This window comes from Rissa tridactyla, chromosome 7 (assembly GCF_028500815.1).
Source record: "Rissa tridactyla isolate bRisTri1 chromosome 7, bRisTri1.patW.cur.20221130, whole genome shotgun sequence".
Taxonomy (NCBI): domain Eukaryota; kingdom Metazoa; phylum Chordata; class Aves; order Charadriiformes; family Laridae; genus Rissa; species Rissa tridactyla.
Window position 1 is genome coordinate 39,020,148 of NC_071472.1, and position 21,154 is coordinate 39,041,301.

General features: G+C 38.6%; 1 protein-coding gene across 1 annotated transcript in view; it reads right to left on the minus strand.

Annotated features, from left to right (window-relative positions):
- ZNF804A (zinc finger protein 804A) overlaps window positions 1–21,154 on the minus strand; it is a 154,134-nt gene that overhangs the window by 35,226 nt on the left and 97,754 nt on the right. The gene's annotated exons all lie outside the window — the stretch shown is intronic.

The following is a 21,154-nucleotide window of genomic DNA, read 5'->3' on the forward strand; positions in this document are numbered from 1 at the left end:
AAAACGGAGTCAATTTGGGGAAAAAAGTCCCTATTTGCTAGCAGTTTTCCACAGCTTAGGACTTGAATACTTCCAATATATTTTTGGGAGTTTAAAAATGGAAAATTTACGCTTATCAGATTATAGTATTTTCCTATCAATTATTTCTATTTTAAAAAAAGAGAGGAATAATAGTCATACAACTAGAATTATACAAAGTACTTATTTAAAACAGTACTTTGAATTTAATTCAGCATGACCGAACTGCTAGCAAACACCATTGATTCATACCCAAACTGAGGTACTACTACCTCATTAAAATTTTGTCCGTTTAGAAGAATTGCAAAAGTCACTTCAGAGTGGTGTTTTGAATACTGGCTGACCCATGATGAATTCACATGTTTCTAACACATCTCTAAAATGATGTTTCATAAAATCTCTTTCGTTTAAAACCAAAGTGAGTTAGCACTTTATTTCAAGAAACAGTAGTATTTTAGACTTTGAAATATACGTATGCTATATGGAAATCTAGCCCGGAAACTCTACACTAGGAAGAAACTACTGGGTTTGAACCACTTCAATTATTACCAAGATGCCTATGTTTAGGAAAGCACTGGAGACAGAATATAGAGATATAATCCATTGAAACACTTTAAAATTAATTCTCATAGTCTACAAAGGGATGACACCTAATGTTGTTTTTTTAAAACATAAAAAAGAAAATTATGGAAAATTATGGATGGGGGGATTATCAGAACTCTGAAATATCATATATGACATCTCTGAAGGATAAGAGTGAATGTGATGGGTTCTAAGACAAGAACAGTGAACTGAGTAATAATTTTTCTTCATAGAAAGATCTCACACCATGTTGTCGATTAACCCTCAAGTGAAATTTTGCAAGACTTACTAATGTAGCATAATACCTTGAATAAAGTCACGTAACTTCATTATTATTCCTCTTGACATAAAGCACCATTTTGGAAGCTATATATTTATTCTATAGCACAATCTAACCTGAATTATATTTGACCTGCCAATGCATCCTAATGGAGCAGAGATACTGGGAGCCCGTGAACAACTTCACTGCAAAGTAGTAAAACCTCACCATGATCTCAGGGTTTCTACTACTCAGTTCCTTCAGCTAGGGTTCGTTCAAGGGTAGGGTTAATTTTACATTACAATATTACATCACAGTTTCAGAGGCAAGTAAAGAATGTCATCACATCACCTAAATTAGACACAAATAAGTGCATGGATTATAATAACAGAGTTGGATCATGCATGGGGGACGGGAAAAACAGAACTTTTAAATGACAAGAATCAAAAGTATTTGACCTTAGGAACATATGAATGGCTGTACTGGATCAGGTCAACCTTTTGAACCTGTGTAAGATTTTATTCTGTACAACTTATGAAAGTGACTCTTAACTAAGGACCGTTCCCTTTGCAGCTGTATTCTGCTAGTTTCAGTTGCTGCAGATTGGAAAAGGTCATTTTTATTCCCTTTGACTGGGTCACTCATAATTATATGCACCCCCTACCACACTGTCTCTCAGGTATCGTTTACTGAATGATACAGTCCTAGTTTATTCCGGCGTTCCTTATATAAAGGCCACTCATCACCTCTGCTTGTTCTTTTCATGGTCTCCAAAGAAGACATGATAACATGATATACCACAGTGCAATGCAGTACTATATTAATATTCTCTATTTTCTACCCTATGCCTTTTTGCAGTAAGTTTTAACGTATGAGTGTTTTAAAATCATGACAGAGCATTAAACCAACATTTTTATAGAACTCCTTTATCACCTACATCCTTTGCTGCTGTATAATATTTTGCTGGCAGGAGATGTTTCTATTCAACTACTAAACTTCACACGACTTCAGAAGCTTCACATTTCTTCAGCGTCAGCAAGGGTCATTAACAAACCTCGTGGCTGAGGTACCAGCTTCGGGATGTAAGCATGGGCAATATCATTAACTATTAATTGTGGGCAGTGAAGTATCTATCTCCACGGGAATATATTCACAGCGAAATTTCTACAGAAATAGTAGCATAAGTGTTTATTTTTACAAAGTTTTGTGTTGTGTTGCACTTCAGACATTGATGAAACACAAAAATAGGTAGTTTCTTCATGTTAGCCCCTAGGACTACCAGATGAGACGTATCAATTTTATTGTCACCTGGTGGGAAAATATATTGAATCCTCTCTCCAAACATCGTCCTTTCCAAGACTTCAGCTTATTGTATTGCACATGTATGCACCAAAAATGCCTTAATAAAACCCTTAATGGAGGGTGTTCAGGAGATTCCCTGTGGCCACGGGATCCCCTGGACTGTGTCAGGATTGAGGATAAGTTGCTGTTGCTGGTTAGCATTGTGAGCTGAGGAAAGTCTCATTTCAAGGATGAACATAGAACGGAAACAGAGCACAGGCTGCTGGTTCTCCACCTGCTAGGCTGTTTCTATTGCTTTGGCAAGGAGTGCTACCTTGGAAGAGGAGGCTTTCACGACCTCTACCGATTTTGGTGAGGGATAACTGCCCAAAAACTGCCAGCAAAAGTTACACTCCCCGGACCTTGACAGCACTGGGCAATGGATTGCAGACAGAAATGACCTGGAAACTTAGTGGAGAGGAATATTCCTGGATTGAAGTAGCAGCCAAAAAACTCACTTGAAATGGTTAAATATGATCAAGCTTGGTCTCAGTTTCATCAAGATCTATCAGCTGTCCTGGAAGTTTTAAAAGAACTTTGAATTATGATCCAGCTTGGTAATGAAACTCAGAACTGAGTGTCACTTAGTTTCATTATTTTTTTCCTGAAAGGCTTATTATCTGAAAGCCTACAGCTATAATTCACTGTAGCTATTTTTCATAATTTATATGAAAGACCTCTAATAAGTGATCACATCTATCAGCTGGCTTTATTTCTCTAAATCCATCTTCTCCATCCTCCAAAGCCTTAAGCCTGGGCAAATGCTACTGCAAATGTCTGATAAATTGAATTAAGAGCAGGCTTCACCCACAGAGGGGCTACCTGTCTCTAACTAGACTGGACTTTCTGCTCCCATTATGTGAGAGAAAAAGAAGGAAAGCTACAGAAACATTAAACGCTTTACATAGATAACTTTGGAGAGTCGACTGGATGCCTCAGTGTAGCGGATATTTTTATGGAGTGCACTTCAGGCTCATACTTCTGCTGTCTGCAGAAAGGTCAACTAGAAAAAAAAAAGTAAGAATGAAATTATAATACATCATCTACTCCGTGGTGATTGCCAGTGTGAATATTCTCACTTTACAATAAATGTGAGCTTGTTTTATTGCAGTAAGCTCTTCTGCATTTACTGTAGACTTAAAAGGGCTGGGCATGCAGACACTGCAAAGTAAAGTGTATTACAGAAATAAGCCCCTTCTTCAGGATAATTTACTGATACAGTCATCCCAGAGAGGATTAGACTGCTCTGGATTAGACCACATTAGACCTGATGGATACCTTGTTTCACAAAACAAGTGTAACCTTGTTTCACAAAAAGAAATATTTAAAGCACTTCTCTGTCCCAATAGCTAAAATAAATCAAAAAAAAGCAAAACTGTATTTTGAACATTGTTAAAAAATTCCAGCTAATTCTCTTGATTTGGCAAAACTATTCTATGTAGTAGCTTTATTTATATGAAAGAATTTGCATAAAAAGATGCTGTTACCAAAAAAAACAGAAAAAAAAAATAAATCAAGGGAAAAACCAGCCATAGCTTAAGAGCACACTTCTGTACAGCCAATTAACTGCAATACCCACGGACACAATTAAAAATTATTCCTTCATTTCTTGTATATTTACTAGGTATTGTAAAGATACTATGAAGAACCAGATTTCACTGAATAAAATGCACAATTTACTAACATCTCTGCTGTCAGTCTCAGTATTACTTGGTACGTATACATTTTTTTAATATCTTGGCGTATCACTTTTTTCTCGTGTAAGCAGTCTATACATCACCCACTGATGCAGTTGAAGGAATAAATAAAAAGTAGACTACATTAATAATATTAATGCAGTCTAGTACCAAATCTAATTATTTATAAGGTTCTTGTCCTCATCAAGGCGGTGAGACCAAAGCAAAAGGCAATCAGACGCACTGATCAAATTACTCATTGATCTTAACAAATTCATCTCCAAGCACTGTACAGCGAGTTTTGGTTTCACACCAAGTTTAAAAGGAGACTGGCTGGGAAAATAAAGACCAAGAATATTGTCAGATCTTTCAGACTACCTTACCTGAAACTTTCCCACTAGCTGTCAGACGTGATAGCAACGTAAAACTCACAAGGCTGTAAACATCAGATACTATTTCCTTGATTTCTTGCGCCCTTCTGACATTCTCCTTCCAGGCAAAGGAGACTCCACTAGCAATAAGGATAGGCCCAAGGAGGAAGTGGTCCCCTGAAGACTCCTATGTTATATTGGAGATCAGAAATGGAAAAAAACCCACCCTACCTTTATTTTCTCTTCAATATTAGTTGCAGACAAACAACTCCAACCAAAATACTTATTACATACAAGAGAGCTAATCAGTATTCTGCTATGTGTGTACTTGAAAATGCTATTGAAGACATGCAAATAATTATAAAACTGGTTTCTCAGCTTCCTAATAAACACATAGACAGTATTCCGCATTCACATAAACACCCTAGCATTAAGATAAATAACACAGTGAAATTAGAAGGAAACAGCAAAATTTATTCCAATTTGTGCTGTTTGCTTCCTAGTGCCATCCTCATCTTTTTGAAACATCAAGTTTGTTAACCGTGCACCTACTAATGCAAACAGATGAATTTCGCACCCCCTGCACTAAATGGAGTGAGATGAACGTGAACAGGGAGAGAGCTGGACTCAGTGGAGAGCAAAGCAATGCAGAACAGTGTCCTGCAATGTTAAGATTGAATTAACTTCAAAGGAAACTTATGATGAGAGAGCAATTCGTTATCAGATTTATCTGTCTCATTAACTTACTTAAAGCACTTATACTGTATAATTACTTTTAACTGGGACTCATAAAATCACTTGACTGGGTTTTTTTTTTTTGCCATTAAAGCTAACTGTTGTGCATAGATTTGTAGAATTATTTATTTATTCTAGTGCTTTAAAACCTACTTCCAGGAAGAGCATACGCTTACAAGGTGAGAGTGGTGACCACAAATCTTTGCTTGGATAGTTGTATTAAGAAGGAACTCTTCATTAGTGCTTATGAGAAAGCACGGGTCTAGTTATAATGGAAAAAAAATTATTTACCCCATCTCTTTTGAAGTCCATACAAGGGGGAACTGGAGAAGGCTTTGCTGTAGAAAAGAAAGAAGGTTTAATTCTAGATAGTCTCTTCTTCACTCAATGTTCACCACTGCTTAATGTAAAGCAAGGGAAGAAGGAGCCTGATATTCATCTCCTTTACTCCTTTACTGTTAAATAGTCCAGTCATACACTTTAATTAGAGCAGAATTTTTATTTTAAAACATCCTGGGACTGATTTTTGGCATTTAATTTCCTTATAACAGGCATGTAGACATCTAAAGATTTTCATAGCTACTTAATGTAATTTAATTGACAGGTAAGTGTCTAATGTAATTAGATTCTTTGGGAAAATCGAGTTTTTCTATTTTATCCTTCCAGCAATACACTAAGCTAAATGAAGTACCTTTTAACCCTGCAGAACTTGCAGCCCTGGAGATGGACTGAAAAACCCTCCTTCAGCACAAAAACTGAGCACTGGACCGAACGTCAGTGTTCATGCCCGGCAGCCCTCAATCTGAAGAGGGTATGACCACATCTCCCGTAAGGCATTTCAGCATCCGAGGAAGTGCAAAGGACATGGCAAGAGGAGTTGTTTATTTATTTCACCTCAAGTTAACTGAATGCCAATTGACCGGCTGCTATTAATTTGCATTTTAAAAGTTGCTCTAGAGCTCTTCAAGCTTTAATTTGTTGGTGAAGTTACTTTTAGGTCTAGTAAAAATTGCCAGTAAAGTTGGCAGGGGCATCGAGCAAACAGAGAATTGGACGCCATCTTATTGAATATATTTAATTTTGAGCATGTGATTCATCTACAGGACAACTTACACATGAAAATCTGCATACCTGTATTTTCAGGACGAGAGTTCTTGGTGATTATCAGGTTCCGTTTCCCTAGTTTTGGCTACTGTGCTTGACTGCAATGGATTTTTTTCCTGCAAGATCCTCTATAGTGATATTTTTTGCTAAGTTTTCAGAAGACTATTTTTCCTGTATTTTCTCTTTTCAGCTTATATTTTTCCAAGTTTTTTTGGTTTTGTTTTGTTTAAGGAAAGCAAAGGGGAGCATACTAATCTTTGAACTGAAATAAAGATGTTTCCGTCCCATTTTGTTCCTCTCAAGAATACTACTTCTCCATGCCTAGTTAAAATTGCAATTTGTTCTACTTTCAAGTAAATCTGAAACTATGTTATTTAAATGCAACTCCATGTCTCAAAAATGTGAGCATTACATTTGCCCTGTTGAGGAAGTTTCAAGCTGTATTTTCAATTCAATAGGTCCACTGCTTTTTCACAGCCAATGTGTTTGTTAGGAGCAGGGCACTATGGAACGGCACATGGCGCCTACTGAAGTAAGTGCTCCTGGAAATCCCCACAGCGGGCTCAGTGACTTTTCTTTACAGACCCTTTTACTGATGCCATTTTACTATGGCTTTCCAGACCATTAAACCTTCTCATACAAATTTACTATCTTTTTATAGCTTCAGGGACCCATCATGGCTAGCCTTACATTATGTGCTTTGAATTTATGTGCCACGAGCACTTAAATACCCAGCCATTGAAAAAGAGACCTTCGAACTGGGACAGGTCTGAAACGTTCCTAGGCAGGTTTGTGCGCCTGCCCAAGTCCTGGATGCAGATAGGAAACAGTTGGGAACAACTGGAAAGAAATATCTCCTACAAAGACATCTGGTTATTAAATGGAATACAGCCTGTAGGGCTGGACCAATGTATTTTTAATTCTAGTTAAAAAAAATACCACCACCACCACAAAAAAAACCCAGAAAACCCATTAGGAATGACTCTCCTGAGCTCCTTCAGTTGTCTAACTATGAATATGTACAGAATCACAGAACGAAAGGGGTTGGAAGGGACCTCTGGAGATCATCTAGTCCAACCCCCCTGCTAGGCAGGTTCACCTAGAGCAGGTATGAGCTTAAGATTTGCATTATGATACAATATGATTCGGTAAATATTCATTTTTCTAAAATTAATCCTCAGTGTTACCACAGTTCGAAAAAGACTTCAACTGAACACCAAAAAGTGGGGGAAAAAAAATATGTATCATTTCTTTTGGCGTCTTTAAATAATGCAAATAAATCTTTTTACTCAGAAGCCCAGAGAGAAGTCCGTCCTAGTGGGAAATGGAATCAAGTTTAAATTTGCCATAGAGAAAATGCATCGAAAAAAATCCTCTAAAAATTTCTTCTAATTTTGCGTTGATTCAAAATACTCTCCAGATGCAGTAATCGACTGTGATGAAGATACTCAGTCTAAGTGAAGAGACAGTAATGCTACCTAGACAGAGAGAAATGAGACTGTAAGAACAGTGCTTTGCAAAAACACAAAGAGGTTTTGAAGATCCTGTTCTTTCATTTATGAGATAGTTTTGTAAGCTGCCAAAGTGTAAGAGGCTGCAGAAGCCCTGGTTTACCTTGGCGGATCTACACTACCTAAATACGAGTGATCTTATCACAGTCTTAAATCCAGATATAGCCTCTTTGAGATGAGATGGGCCTGGTCTTTGTTCTCTCTGAAAAGACACTAAAAAATGTTGCAAACTTATGAATGGCCCTACACTAAAAAAAAAAACATGAGGGTGGGGAGGGAGGAGAAAATAACGGAGATTGGAGTACACATAGCTGCTGCTGAAGCAGCAGTTTATATACTCAATACAGTAACCAATGACCCATGGCAAATATCTTTTTGCCAATGACTTTTAACAAGTTTTTCTTACTTTTTTCTTTGTGTGAGAAACAAAAGGCAGATGGAGCATTTATCATTGCTATGACCCTCACATATACAAGTTATTTGAATAGGTGCAACTCATGAGAATAGCTACTTTATGTGAATAATACTACTTAAGCTTTGAAGACTTTAGGCCATAAAGCTGGATAGTTGATAGTCAATAATTTCAATAAAAGGGAAAGACAGAGGAAGCTTAATAAAAATATCACTTAAGGCTCAAAAGTGCATAAAAGCCTGATTTTAATTCTACCTCCTGGCCAAAGGGGAGAAGGAAAGACTTTGGTTGATTTGATACTTTTCACTCTTGTGTTGGAAAATGCGAAGAAAACCAAGGACTTTGGTACAGCCACATCTCAAGATATACTGTTAGGCAAACACTTCTGAGGTTGAGAGAGTCAGGTATAGAAAAGGCACGAGAAAGCATTTTTATCGATTTCTATGCTATCTACCTACCCAAGCAAGTGTTCAATAACAGTCATCCCTGCAATGAGGAACGCCAAACTCAAGAGTCTTATACCCAGTATCTGTACATGAGCTGATGGAAAACGCCTAAAAATGACCGGCCATTACCAATGACATTTCCAATGAGACACTTAAAACAGCATCAGAACTGCAGCCATGCCCTGGACCACTTTGCTGCCAGCAGTGCTCTGTGAGTGGCACCTTTCGCTGAGAGATGAACACACAAAGATGAAGTATTTACCCAGCATCGTCCATAATCATTACCTGTGTTTAAAGAGATGCAGAGAAAATGAGCCACGTCCACAAAACAGTCAAAGCTTCTTCAAAAATATCACACAGAAACCCACACGTTTGCATAAATGATACATTTAGACTGATCCTTAGTCACACTATTCCATTTTTCTCCATTTTCTGTCCTGTTTTCTGCATAGTAAATTGTCAAAAATCCCTGAAATTGAGCAAAAATGCAGAAAATGACACGTTGTCATGCTGTCAGGTAAAGAAATGGTTTTTTTAATACATTTTCAATGTACACTCACTAAAGCTCAGGACCAGACTAGAGACTGAGATTTGACTGAAGTTCGAGGGACTACTTCTGCCAATTTGTCACACACCGCAGTGCTCCCTCTCATCAGAGAGGGAGGTGCTGAACCACAAACCCTATAAACAGTGCTAATACACTTGTCTCGACTTTATCCAACAATAAGGACATTGCAAAAACCATCAGGTCCAGTTTGAAACTCCATCATGAAAAGTATTACACATGTCTTACTGACCATTTCTATTACAGTAGTGCCTATAGGCTCCCATTGCTTTTGGGACTCTGAACAGGATATAAAAGACAGTAGAGTACCCAGAAGTTTTAGAGTACCCAGAAGTTGAAGTGGTACCTTATAGGTACCTCCTCCTCAATAGCAAGTCTTCTCTATGCCTAGCTACTCCTCCTCGGTACCAGCATACTTGTTTGCATGAGCATGCATTTCCTTAGACCATCAAGCTGATTTAGGTTAAAAACATGCCTTCAGGAGAAAAAAAGTTTAACTAAAATGTGAATCAGTTCACATATCCAGTTAAGCAGTCTTCAGCTCCATCACCACCATGCCAGAACAAACACGGTGTTTGCATGAGATGTGGAACAAGTGAGAGAACTGGCCAAGACCAACCAATTCTATTACAGGGGGAACCAAAGCTAATAGCAAAAGCAAAAAGGTCCAAAAGAAATTAGTGCAACAACCAAAACTAAAACCAAAGCTTCCTAATGTTGTGTACTCTGTCTGATAAATGTGCAGTTTTAGGTTTCCATAAAACTGTAGATCCAAAAATCTTTTTTCAGTCTTCATGAAGAAGTTGCTATATGGTTGTGAACTGCTCACAAGTTACAGAAGAAGCATGACCTTGAGGCTCAAGTATCTTCTGGTACAACTAGAAAAAAAGTTGGGAAGGGAGAAATAATGGCACAAAATGCTAGATGGAAACGTACATTGAGGAGATACCAGCGTTAGTGATGAGCTCAAGTCATTCAGTAAAAGTAACAAATTTTTTGCATCCAAGTGCTGATTTTTTTTTCAAAGGCTTCATTTTCTTGTATTATTCAATTTTTTCTTAGCCCTAAGCCATCCCTGCCCAGCCAAAAGTTTTCCGTTTTTAGTTGAAAGGAACTCTGAAACAAACAGCAGACAAATGCCCCGTGCCACAGAAACTGATGGATGCACCACAGGCTTTTCCAGCAGGAATCACTGGTGGAACATATCCAAAATTAGCATTTCTGAACCTGCTAATAATTTTTGTTAAAAAGCAACAGTATTTGCAATATTACTGATATAGGAGTCAGATGAACAGGATTCCAACTTAGCTACAGTTAATTGTAAACCAACAAAATTTAATGCTGACCTAATACGGCTACTTATGAAAGAAACTAAAACTGACATTCTGGATACAGAGCTTAGCAGGGCCCACTTAAAAAAACTCATTCTTAAGTAGCAGTGAGCAGACAAAAAGATATAGATATAGATACAGATATATATGTACTCCCAAACCTCAATCTGCAGTCTGATTTCTTCTGGACTTGAGTTTCAAGTGTGGATCTTACAATGTTTATGAATAATACCCTCACACTGTGGTCCATTTTCCTCTTCCATTAGGTCCTCCATCATTGTAAAATACATAAACCCTTGAGATCTTTGCTTCTCTGTTAATTTAGACTGCAGTGGGTTTTCTATTTCATAAAGATGGGTAGACATAGCGCTTAGAGATATGGTTTAGTGATGTTTTTTGTCAGTTAGGCTGATGGTTGCACTAGATGATCTGAAAGGTCCCTTCCAACCTACGCGATTCTATGATTCTGTGATTAACATGTACACATGCAGAGTGTGGCAGCATAAACCTAACTTTGGAAACCAGACTTCAGATATGCTACCTGAAGTACACATCTGTAGTAACCAAAATGGATTGGGGAAACTATCAATTAGGCCACATTCAATTGTACAAAGAAGTGACCCATAAAAACCAGTGAAATTAGGTAAAAACGGTGTTAGAAATAAAAGTCAGTACAGCGGACAACCTTAGCTTGAAGTCCAAACTCAAGGAGGTTTTAATCCTGACCGTACCATTTCTGTGAAATGCTTGGAAAAAAAAAAGAGCACAAAAATGGTGAGAGCTGGAGGTGTTAATGCTGGTACTAACACACCTAGTGCTCGGCTCCCCCAACAATATTCAGCTCTTCACTGCCTCTCACAGGGAATGCATCGACAGCTCTTTGGCATCCATATTCCTGTGGGATTTCGAAATACATTAATATAGCACAGGTTTACCACACAGAAAAAAAAACATACTAACACCTTGTTTCTTAAAATTGTGCTAATGTACAAGGAATTTTCCTATTTATTATTATTACATATTTATTGTATGTATTCTGGGCATTCAGTGAAAAAATAACTATTTCTGCGAACTGAATTCCATCATATGGTAAAATACTTCTGATGCTTCAGTTAGGTTAAAGTCTTTTAACCACTCCGGACAAACAATTTATTTCTTCCAAACAGGATGGAAGAGTACTCAGCAGAGGATGCTCACGCTGAAATTTTGTGTCAAGATGCCGCCAGGAGGTGTTAAATGAAGACAAAGCACTTAGGTTTTTTTTCTTCCAATTTCATCCACAATAAAGCAGATGAAGCTTTTATATATGCATAGTTTTAATGGCTTCGTTTTAAGCATTTTTTTGTCAAAGTTTTTGTTGAATATATTGATCCCTTTGCATGTCGTAAATTTCACAAGCCCAAGTTTAAAATTATAGGTTTAAATATATGCATATGTACACACATGTACACGCATAAAAATGAAGTAGATAGTAACTTCATTTATCATCATTAACCTTGGTTTATAAACAGCTTTTCAATCAGTTTTATCTACAGAGGCACATTAAATCAAGTGACGACGGTGTCCCTGCGTACCGTGAGACTGTGCTGATAGCAAAGGAGTTCAGTCAGCTCTCATAATATGAGTCAGCAATTGTTCTGTGATATCTTTAATTTGTCACAAGCCAAATCCTCTTAAGAGCACCTGCTAGAATACAAAAGGTCAGGCAGGAAAGTGGCAGAAAATCAACACTGACACCTTCTGTCACCCTCCACAATCTATAAAGCTCTTTCTAAGCTAAATTGCTTCCTTCTAATCTTTCTAATATTTGGCTGCTTGAATCTTGCTTATGTAACACTAAAAAAAAAAAAAAAAAAGAAAAAAATAATTCCTGAAGAGAAAGTTGTTACTTTTAGCACTAAAAGTCAGAACACAGCTGGTCCTTGGTTGGGGTTTTGCAGATACTTCTGTGATCGAAGTTGCATTTTCATATAGAGACTGTCCAAAGCCATGACAAAACGATGGACTCCACTCCCGTATCGGCTAGAAAAACTTTTGAGGTGGGTTAGCCCAAAATTTGAAAGACACATTAATACCAGTTGGACCCATTTGATTTTCTTATCAGTCTTTACAAAGCACAGTTCCTCTATTTAGATGCTTATGAGGGTTAATATCAAAATGCAGAGAAATAAAAGTGCCAGAAGGCTTTATGTTAAGCTTTAAAAAAAATTTTTTTCATACTGTATTTTTAATTATGAATAAATACCATCACTAATAATCAATATATGTAACATGGAGGAAAACATTAATTTTTTAAGAAAGGGATTTTAATATGAAGCAAAGAAAAGGGCTTTCTAATCTAAACCAGATTAAAAGGAAAATAAATTAAACATCCCTTTAACTTTGATATGAGAATTTAACAGGTGCTGGAGCAATCTCCTCGAATAATAAAATGCCTTAGCAACAATAATAGGAGACAAATACAGATTGTAGCAGACAGCGAGTAACAATTTGTCTCCTTGAAAAGAAAGTTGAAAATCCACAGAAAAGAATCAGTGCTCAGCAGTAACCTGGTTTTATTTGGAGTCTTTCCTTGAGAAAGTGAGACATGTCCGTTGATTATATTATTTTCTCTGCATCCTGAATCTGTGAGGTTTTTCAAACATTTTTTCAGGATTGTGCTCCTGTCACCTTAAAATCAGGTTTTATAGCTCCGTAATCAGAAGTGAGCAAGTGATGAAAATAGAAAAGTTGAGATGGTGGCCATCGCTTTGGATTTTTAAAATAATTCTGTTAAATGTTTTCAAACAAGCTCCTGAAGTATTGATTTTTGTCTTCATTAAAAAGAAAACCTTTCTTTGTCCAACAGCATCTATCTGCACGGAAACATAAGCCTTCAGCAACTGAAATGAAGATCACGCCTACAATGCTGACATCTCACCACATATAAAAGACCCCATCACGCCCAGGACCAGTGATGCTCCCCAGTACTAGCTCCAGCCAACCAACCACCTACAGCTCCTGGCCTCCAGCTCATCCACAAACCACATGTCGACCAAATGCCTTTCCAACAGGAATGGAAAGTGAGATTGCTAATATATATATATATATATAAAGCTCACAAAGTCCTGTAACGCAGCATGACATGGATAAGTAATGTATTTTCCCTGGTTGCTTTCCTTTATGAGCTATAAAGTATTCAAAACCATCACGAGACTCATTAGGAGAATAACCTATATGAGAGACTGACAGGATCTGGTACCTTAAGAGGTTAGCACTGATGGTATATATATTCTCTACGTACAGACTATCTTGGTTTTGGAAATATCTTACCCAATGAGGTGGATCTAAAATTATTGTTGTGAATAACAGCTCCTGGAAAAGCAGTAGGAAGAAGTAAAAGTTTTCATTCCTTTCTCTTTCTTAAGCCCAAGCGTTTGATTTCTGCTTTAAATGGCAATTCAGACGCTGAACATAGGGCTTTTAATGTTGACCTTGCATGCTTAATTTTAAAGGCAATGAGAATAGAATAATTTAATAGAAATTCATTGACCTTTTAAGAAGCTTTCCTACACCATTTTCTCTCATAAATTGGTAAAATATTTACTAGCATAAAGCTTTTACTTTTTCCTCTAACAAGTACTTCTTCCCCTGCCTACTTGACTCGAGTCATAATATTCTTTACGATGTAACTATATGCCACACAAATAATTATGAAATAAAGTATTTTTAAATTGCATTTAAAAGTAACAGAGTCACAAAGAGAAGCAGCAGGCAAAACAGTTCCACAGCATGTAAGTGAAAATGCAAATTCTTTTAATGCATATTTAAATGCATAGTCTCAGAGCTCCCTGGCTCTAGTATTGCTTGCTTCAGTCTTCATTCTGGGCAGTCGGGCACTTCAGGACAGGGGGAGAAGAGGGCAGAGAAGAGCTGACTCCCAACAGATGTCATCCCACACCCAAGTAACCAACCCCAAACAGCACATCCACTAAACTTGAGGGCCTAACCATTAATGAAATAATATCTAATCACTTGCAAACAACTAAGTCGCCACTTATGAGAAGACGTCATAACCAGTCATGTTAATGGGATTAACAGAAGTTCATACTAGTGGCAGGGAGCCAAATAAGCCATGCTGGGAGAAGTTCCCAGCAGAAAGACAGGACCTGGCTCTTTCCCACATGTCCACAGCTGGTGCCTATGGCAAGCAAATATTGACCTTAATAAAATCATTTTTTTCTGTCCTATTTTTTTTTTCCTTATCTTCTGAAATCATGAAACACGGGTTCAAGCATACATCCCCAACACATTCTCCAATTTTAGGCAGCAGGACCCACATAGTAATGTTCTTGAAGAAAGACTTAAATAACATTTGCTGTCCAACAAAATGTGGCACTGCTTTCCTCAGTTCAAAAACTTTCTTATATTGAAAAGTCTCTGTTATGGGCTTTTTATGTTGCTGTTTTGTTTTCCCTTCCTATCTCTGGAAGATTAAAATAACCTTTAAAAAAATCTCTGATTATACAACCCAATATGGTTACAACACTGAAATTTTAGACTTTCAAGTCTTTCTTCTCCAAATGTGATACACATATACATGATTTTTGTTATATATATATTTTTTTTATATTTGTACAATTATTAATTTCAGTAGTTCTCAGTTTTCCCACACAGTCAAATAGGCTGAGTTTTGGTGAAGAATTTTTGAACAGAGGATTGCAGCACATGTGTGGCATTTATTAATGCCAGAAGAGAGTTACGACTTTCCTGCGGTCCTATATACAGTACATATAGTACACTCGCTCTACCACTGCACAGGAGGACCAGAAGGCAAACTCATCTTACTGTACTACTTGTTTCCAGCAAGAAGGGAGTAGCTCTTAATCTACTGCTGAACGTATTGACTTTACGTGAACGGAAAGGTGACATCAGTATCACCAGCAGGCAAGATCGATGGAAAGGCGAACAAGTCAAACAATCCCACCTAAATACAAGAGGACCACATTAAAGCCACTGTAAAATCAGATAACACTCATTTGGTTGAACAGCACGGAGGAGAAAACGTGACATGTTGGGCTAACGCTTAACTTCATTAACCGATTTAAAACCATGCTTTTCAGATCTGATGATCAACATAACTGTTTGGAAACACGTGCCACCACAAAAAGAGGTGTGTAAGATCTCTCCAGTGCTATGTAATTAAAAGCAAACATTGATCACTTGACTGTTGAAGCCAGAACCTCTGTCAAATACAATTCTATTGACCAATAAATTCAATTTCAAATTTGCTTATTATTTTAAGATTAAAGCATGCTGTATTACACACACAGAGCCGCATACTCTGAACACAAGTGGAAAGTATTCATTACAAAAGCAGTCATGCTTCAGTGACAGCAATTATCATCTCGCACTTGTTAAATGCCATAAAAATGAGATGGTTTTATTCAGATGGTTTTATTTCAGCCCACCTGACCTGAATCAAACTGATGATGTACTGCAAAAGCTACACTTATACAATAGCCAACACCACCAATTGATTATTACCATGTGGTCTTTTTATGGGTTTTAGTATGAAAACATCAGAGTGGATACAAATAACATCTTTGATTTTATCTTCGTTTAAGAAAGAAACCATCCACGCTTGAATTCATCGCAGAAAGCAGTTTTATAGATTTCATTTGAACTGATGGATGTAGCTTAGCATCATTTTAAAGACTCAGTTTCAGATTTTTTATATATATATATAAAATTCAGGTTTACAATATTGAATTAAATATATTAACAACAGTTGATTATAAGTGATATCTTCAGGATGAGAAGATTTCCTTATCGAAAAACATGTAAATACCAACACTAACAGTACCTAGAAAAACGGTTTGAACCTATATGAGGGTGCTTACAGTAACGTTTATCAAGCCTCCTCTATTCATGCTAAAGCAATGGTTCTCAATCAGTCCTTTCCATCTGATTTAGCTATTTACATTACAGGCTGCAAAAAGCCTTTTCCAAAAACAGGGGAGGGCAGTCTGAGGATCGCCACGCTCGAGACATCTGTCACGTTTTCTGTCAAGGTTTTAAAAGAGCCTCAAGCATGCTACAGCTCTCCCAAAAAAATGACAAGAGAAAACAACGTATGAATGAGAGGTTGATTAGCTGCCGAAACCCACCTGCAAAACAGCATTTACCTTCCAACTAACTAAATCACAAAAACTAGCTGTCTTCCTAGCTGTCTTCATAGGGCTCCTACGTACATCAGTGGGCTCTCAGGTAGCTTTTCTGAAATGCAAACCAACTGAATGAAGGAGGTCTCCTGACAATCTTTCTTCCCTCATTTCACATCCATTTCTAAAGCCCGCTGAAGCTGATTCTTCCTTGCCATTAACATCCAGGTAACAGGGGAGAACTAAGGGCTATTCTCTCAGCCACCACCTATTTCAACCATTTGGCAGAGCACAGGGTTTTGTCCATTTTGAATAGGAAAGAAAAGCTGCTCAATAGAAGAGAGCAGACTGATTTAGGGGAATGAAATTGCTGATGAACTACAGATCCTGACAACACTTACTTTAGCATATTAGAACAGATTTGCTTAAGATTGATAAAATCTGTAATACTTAAACAAAACCAAGAAAAAACCCCTAACCTTTATATCAACAAAATTTGTTGGATTACTAAGATTTTATAATGTTTGCATTTTCTTCTCAGCTCTATAGGTATGAAATTCTATTTAGGAGTTTATACAACATTTCTGTTGGGAAGCAAGTTCTTTATAAATAGCCTTGTCTGATCTAAAGAATCAGATCTCTCAGGTAAAGTTTGTTCTTTGAAGGTAAATACGGACATTATTCCCATTTTCAAGTACAATTTGTGGCTCATTTCTTCCTTACATACGAAGGAAATATCAGGAGCAAAATACTCACTTTCTAAAAGACTGTCCAGCCCTAACATATAAACAGCACTTTGGCCAATAATACTCCACTGCAACATGATGCTCACGAAAACAGTAAGCAGGTTAAGACTCTTATGTGAATTTAGCTTTCTGAAGGCAAACTTAAGACCCAATATGCAGTGCCTTTTGTTGCCTAAGATATGATGTTACGTATTTAGGAAAATAGCTGCAGTTTTGGAAGCTTTAAGATTACAGAAAAACATAGCATCAGGCTCTACGCAGTCAAAAGTAACGAATCATTTTGTTTCGGCAGATTTTTGCGTAAGCTCCCACAGGATCGTGGAACCCTTTCAATAGACTATTTTAAAGGATGTGATTGTGTTGAAATGCCGATATTTTTCAGAAATATTTCCAAAAGGGCATTTTGTGTTTCCGTAAAAGTACTGCATGCTTGTATTACCACATCACCAATATTACTTTCATAAAACTTGTTAAATTAACTCTATTCTGAAACAGTAAATTCAGTCAACAAATGGTACAGCTTTGCAATCTATGCCTCCACAGCTCTCCCTGGTCTGGAAGTTCACTATAATAATCATCTGGCTGAAAAATTAACTCGTCTTAATTTTTTTTCCTCTGTTCCCCCCACACCATGTGTGTGTCTCATATGTGTGTGTCTCATATGTCAGCTGCAAGGAAACCAGGAGATGTGATATTAGACCACAATACAGGTAGAAATTGGTGCAGCAAACAATTTAGATCTGATCACGCTGATGTCCCACTCCATTTGATGTGTTTGACCTCGGTAAGAAACAAGCCGACAAGCCGCCGTCTTTAACAACGGCACTGATGAAATAAGGAGGACCTGCCTGCTCCAAAATGGGTCAGGGTCAAGTGGTGTGGAGGAGACTGATACACATCATCAGCTTCGGGCTGTTCGCCTCAGACAGCTACACTCATGCTTCAGAAACTACTGCTCACCTCTGGTCATTTATTCAATATGCATATTTTTAACCAAAGCTTAAGAGAGATGGAGCAAGTGTCTTGAAAGCTTGCTAAATGAATAATTTGCTATAAGAACAGTTTTGGCTACAAAGCAAACATGCTCTGAGATTACTTCATGACTATCACATTACAGCTAAAACACTGTCAAACTTCAGAATGTACAACTAACTGGCAAAAGGAAACGGAAAATTTGTTATTCCTTCTCCAAGATCCCACATCCAAATACCTCACCGCAAAAAGAAATAACGAATGCTTGCAGTGGGTGACTCTCTGCTAAGGGGCACTGAGGCACCAATCTGCTGGCCTGACAGGGAGTCACGAGAGGCACCGCTGCCTTCTAGGAGCTAGGTCTGAGCTGTTGCTGAAAGGGCGCCACAACTCACCAAGAGCACAGGCTACTATCCATTGATACTCCTTCATGTGAGCACAAATGACACCACAAGCCAGAACCTGGGCAGAATCAAGGAAAACTACAAAGCCCTTGGGGTGCAAGCAAAAAGTACTGGTGCCCAAGTTATCTTTTCTTCCACTTTACTAGTTCAAGGGAAGGGTGCAGCCAGAAATAGACATTTAATGTAAATCAACCTCTGGCTTCCTGGCTGGTGCCTTTGTGAGAGTTTTGGCTTTTATGACAATGGGACATTCTTTGATAACTATAGCCTGCTAGACAGGGATGGGATCCACCTGTCTGGAAGAGGCAAGGGAATCTTTGTCAGCAGGCTGGTGTGGAATTTGGATAACGAGCAATTAAGACTGGCTTTGTTATCTCTTGTGCAACCCAGGGGAGTGGTAGTCCTGGGGAGCTAGGACTGCCCTGCTTTTCGACAGCAAAAACAGTAAAATCAAGATGACAGAGACTTCGTGTAGCTCTTTGTTTCCTTGAGAGGCTGCCATGCCTGATAATTGACCTTTTCCTCATTACCTGTGAAATGCACATTAAAGTTGACACCCCCTGCATATGCCAATGAGGGTTTTAGAGATCATGCTAAACATGTATGACTATACCACTTCTCTCTCCACCCAAATCATACAACACGTCACCTAGGGGAGGGAAACCTTGTAATTTTGGGGATAAAAGGGTGGAGAAAATGACTGTTAAACTGGGAGAGAAGAAACTCGATACGTGACGAAGCAGTCGACGGGCTGCGTTCTCTTCCCCCACCCCAGGCAGGGACGCCTTTCTGGGTGAGCGCTGCGCCTTCCACCCTCTGCTGAATGTTACCCCGGCTTGTTGTACTATCATTATTTTTGCTAGAAATATTAACCTTAATTAATTAGCGCTATCATAGTTAGTGAATTTATCACCTGCAACCTTGAATCTGCGACTCTCTCTCTCAATAAAATAACTCATTTCGATTATTTGTGAATCTGACTCAGTGAAAGTCCTTTGTTGGGACTGATAGTAAATCAGTGAAAGTCCTGGGACTCTGACAGACAAATATCGAAACTACAGTCCTTTTAACGCGACAGCTGTCCAACTTGGTGAGGTGAGCTTTAAACTGAAGGACTCGGGGGGCTGTGTCCAAAGTGGCAATGCTCACGCCACTCCTACAAACTGGGGAATAAGCCAGGCCAGCCAGAGCAGTGACAAATGTCCCTTAGCTGCCTCCCAAGATGAGAACCAGAAGACCAGTCACCTCAAGTGTATGTATACCGACGCACGCAGCCTGCGAAACAAACAGGAAGAACTGGAGCTCTACGCCCAGTCAGAAAGTTACGAGATCATAGGAATAACTGAAACATGGTGGGACAACTCCCATGACTGAAGGATCGGGATGGATGGTTATAGGCTGTTTCGTAAAGACAGGCAGGGAAGAGGAGGAGGAGTTGTGCTCTACGCTGAGAACCTTGAATGTGTACAAGTCAGCTACGGTGATTGTGGAAGCCCGATCGAATGCCTCTGGGTCAAGATCAGAGGGGGCATCTCCAAGGGGGATCTTACCAGCAGGCATCTGCTACTGACCTCCAAACTGAGATGATAAGACCAACGAAGCGATATTTGGATCACTTAAGCAAGCTTCGGGTCAACAGAACCTGGTTCTTATGGGGGACTTCAACTACCTAGACATTGGTTAGAAGAACAATAAAGAAGCTCACATGTCATCTATCAAGTTCCTGGAATGCATAGAGGGCTGCTTCCTCATACAAATGTTAGATGTGCCAACCAGGAGCAAGGCACTGCTGGACTTGCTACTCACAAACCAAGAAAACCTGCTTTGTAATATCTCGGTTAGTGATAGCCTTGGCTACAGTGATCACAACAGTGTGGAGTTTGGGATCCTACAGACCACGCTGAAGGATAGCACAAAGACAAAGGTTTGGGATTTTAGAAGAGCAAACTTCAGCTTGCTCAGAGCTCAGTTGGGAATGATTCCATGGGAAGCTTCCATGGAGGGTAAAGGAGTTAGCAAGTGCTGGGAGTTTTTCAAGAACACTCTCCTGGAAGCACAAAAACAGTTCACCCCCTTTAAAGGTAAGGGAAGCAGGCGGAGGAGAGACCCCCTTGGCTTAACTGCAAGTTTCTGAGTCTGCTCAAAGCCAAGAGAAGCATACCAGAGATGGAAAAACGGATGAATACCTGTTAAGAATAATAAGGGCATTGCCAGGGTGTGCAGAGATGCAGTTAGAAAAGCAAAAGCTCAGCTTGAATTGATGTCAAAACTAGAAGATAGGATGTCAAAACCTGGATAGGCTGTTAAGAGTGGGCTAACAAGAACCTTATGAAGTTCAACAAGGACAAGTGAAGGTCTTGCAGCTGGCAAAACAGAATCCAGGAGTGCAGCACAGGCTGGGATCTACCCGGATGGGGAGCAGCTCTGTGGAAAGGGACCTGGGGGTCCTGGTGGGACAAGCAGCTCAGTATGAGCGAACAGTGTGCTGCAGCGGCAAAGAAAGCCAACAGGATGCTGGGTTACATGAACAAGGGCATC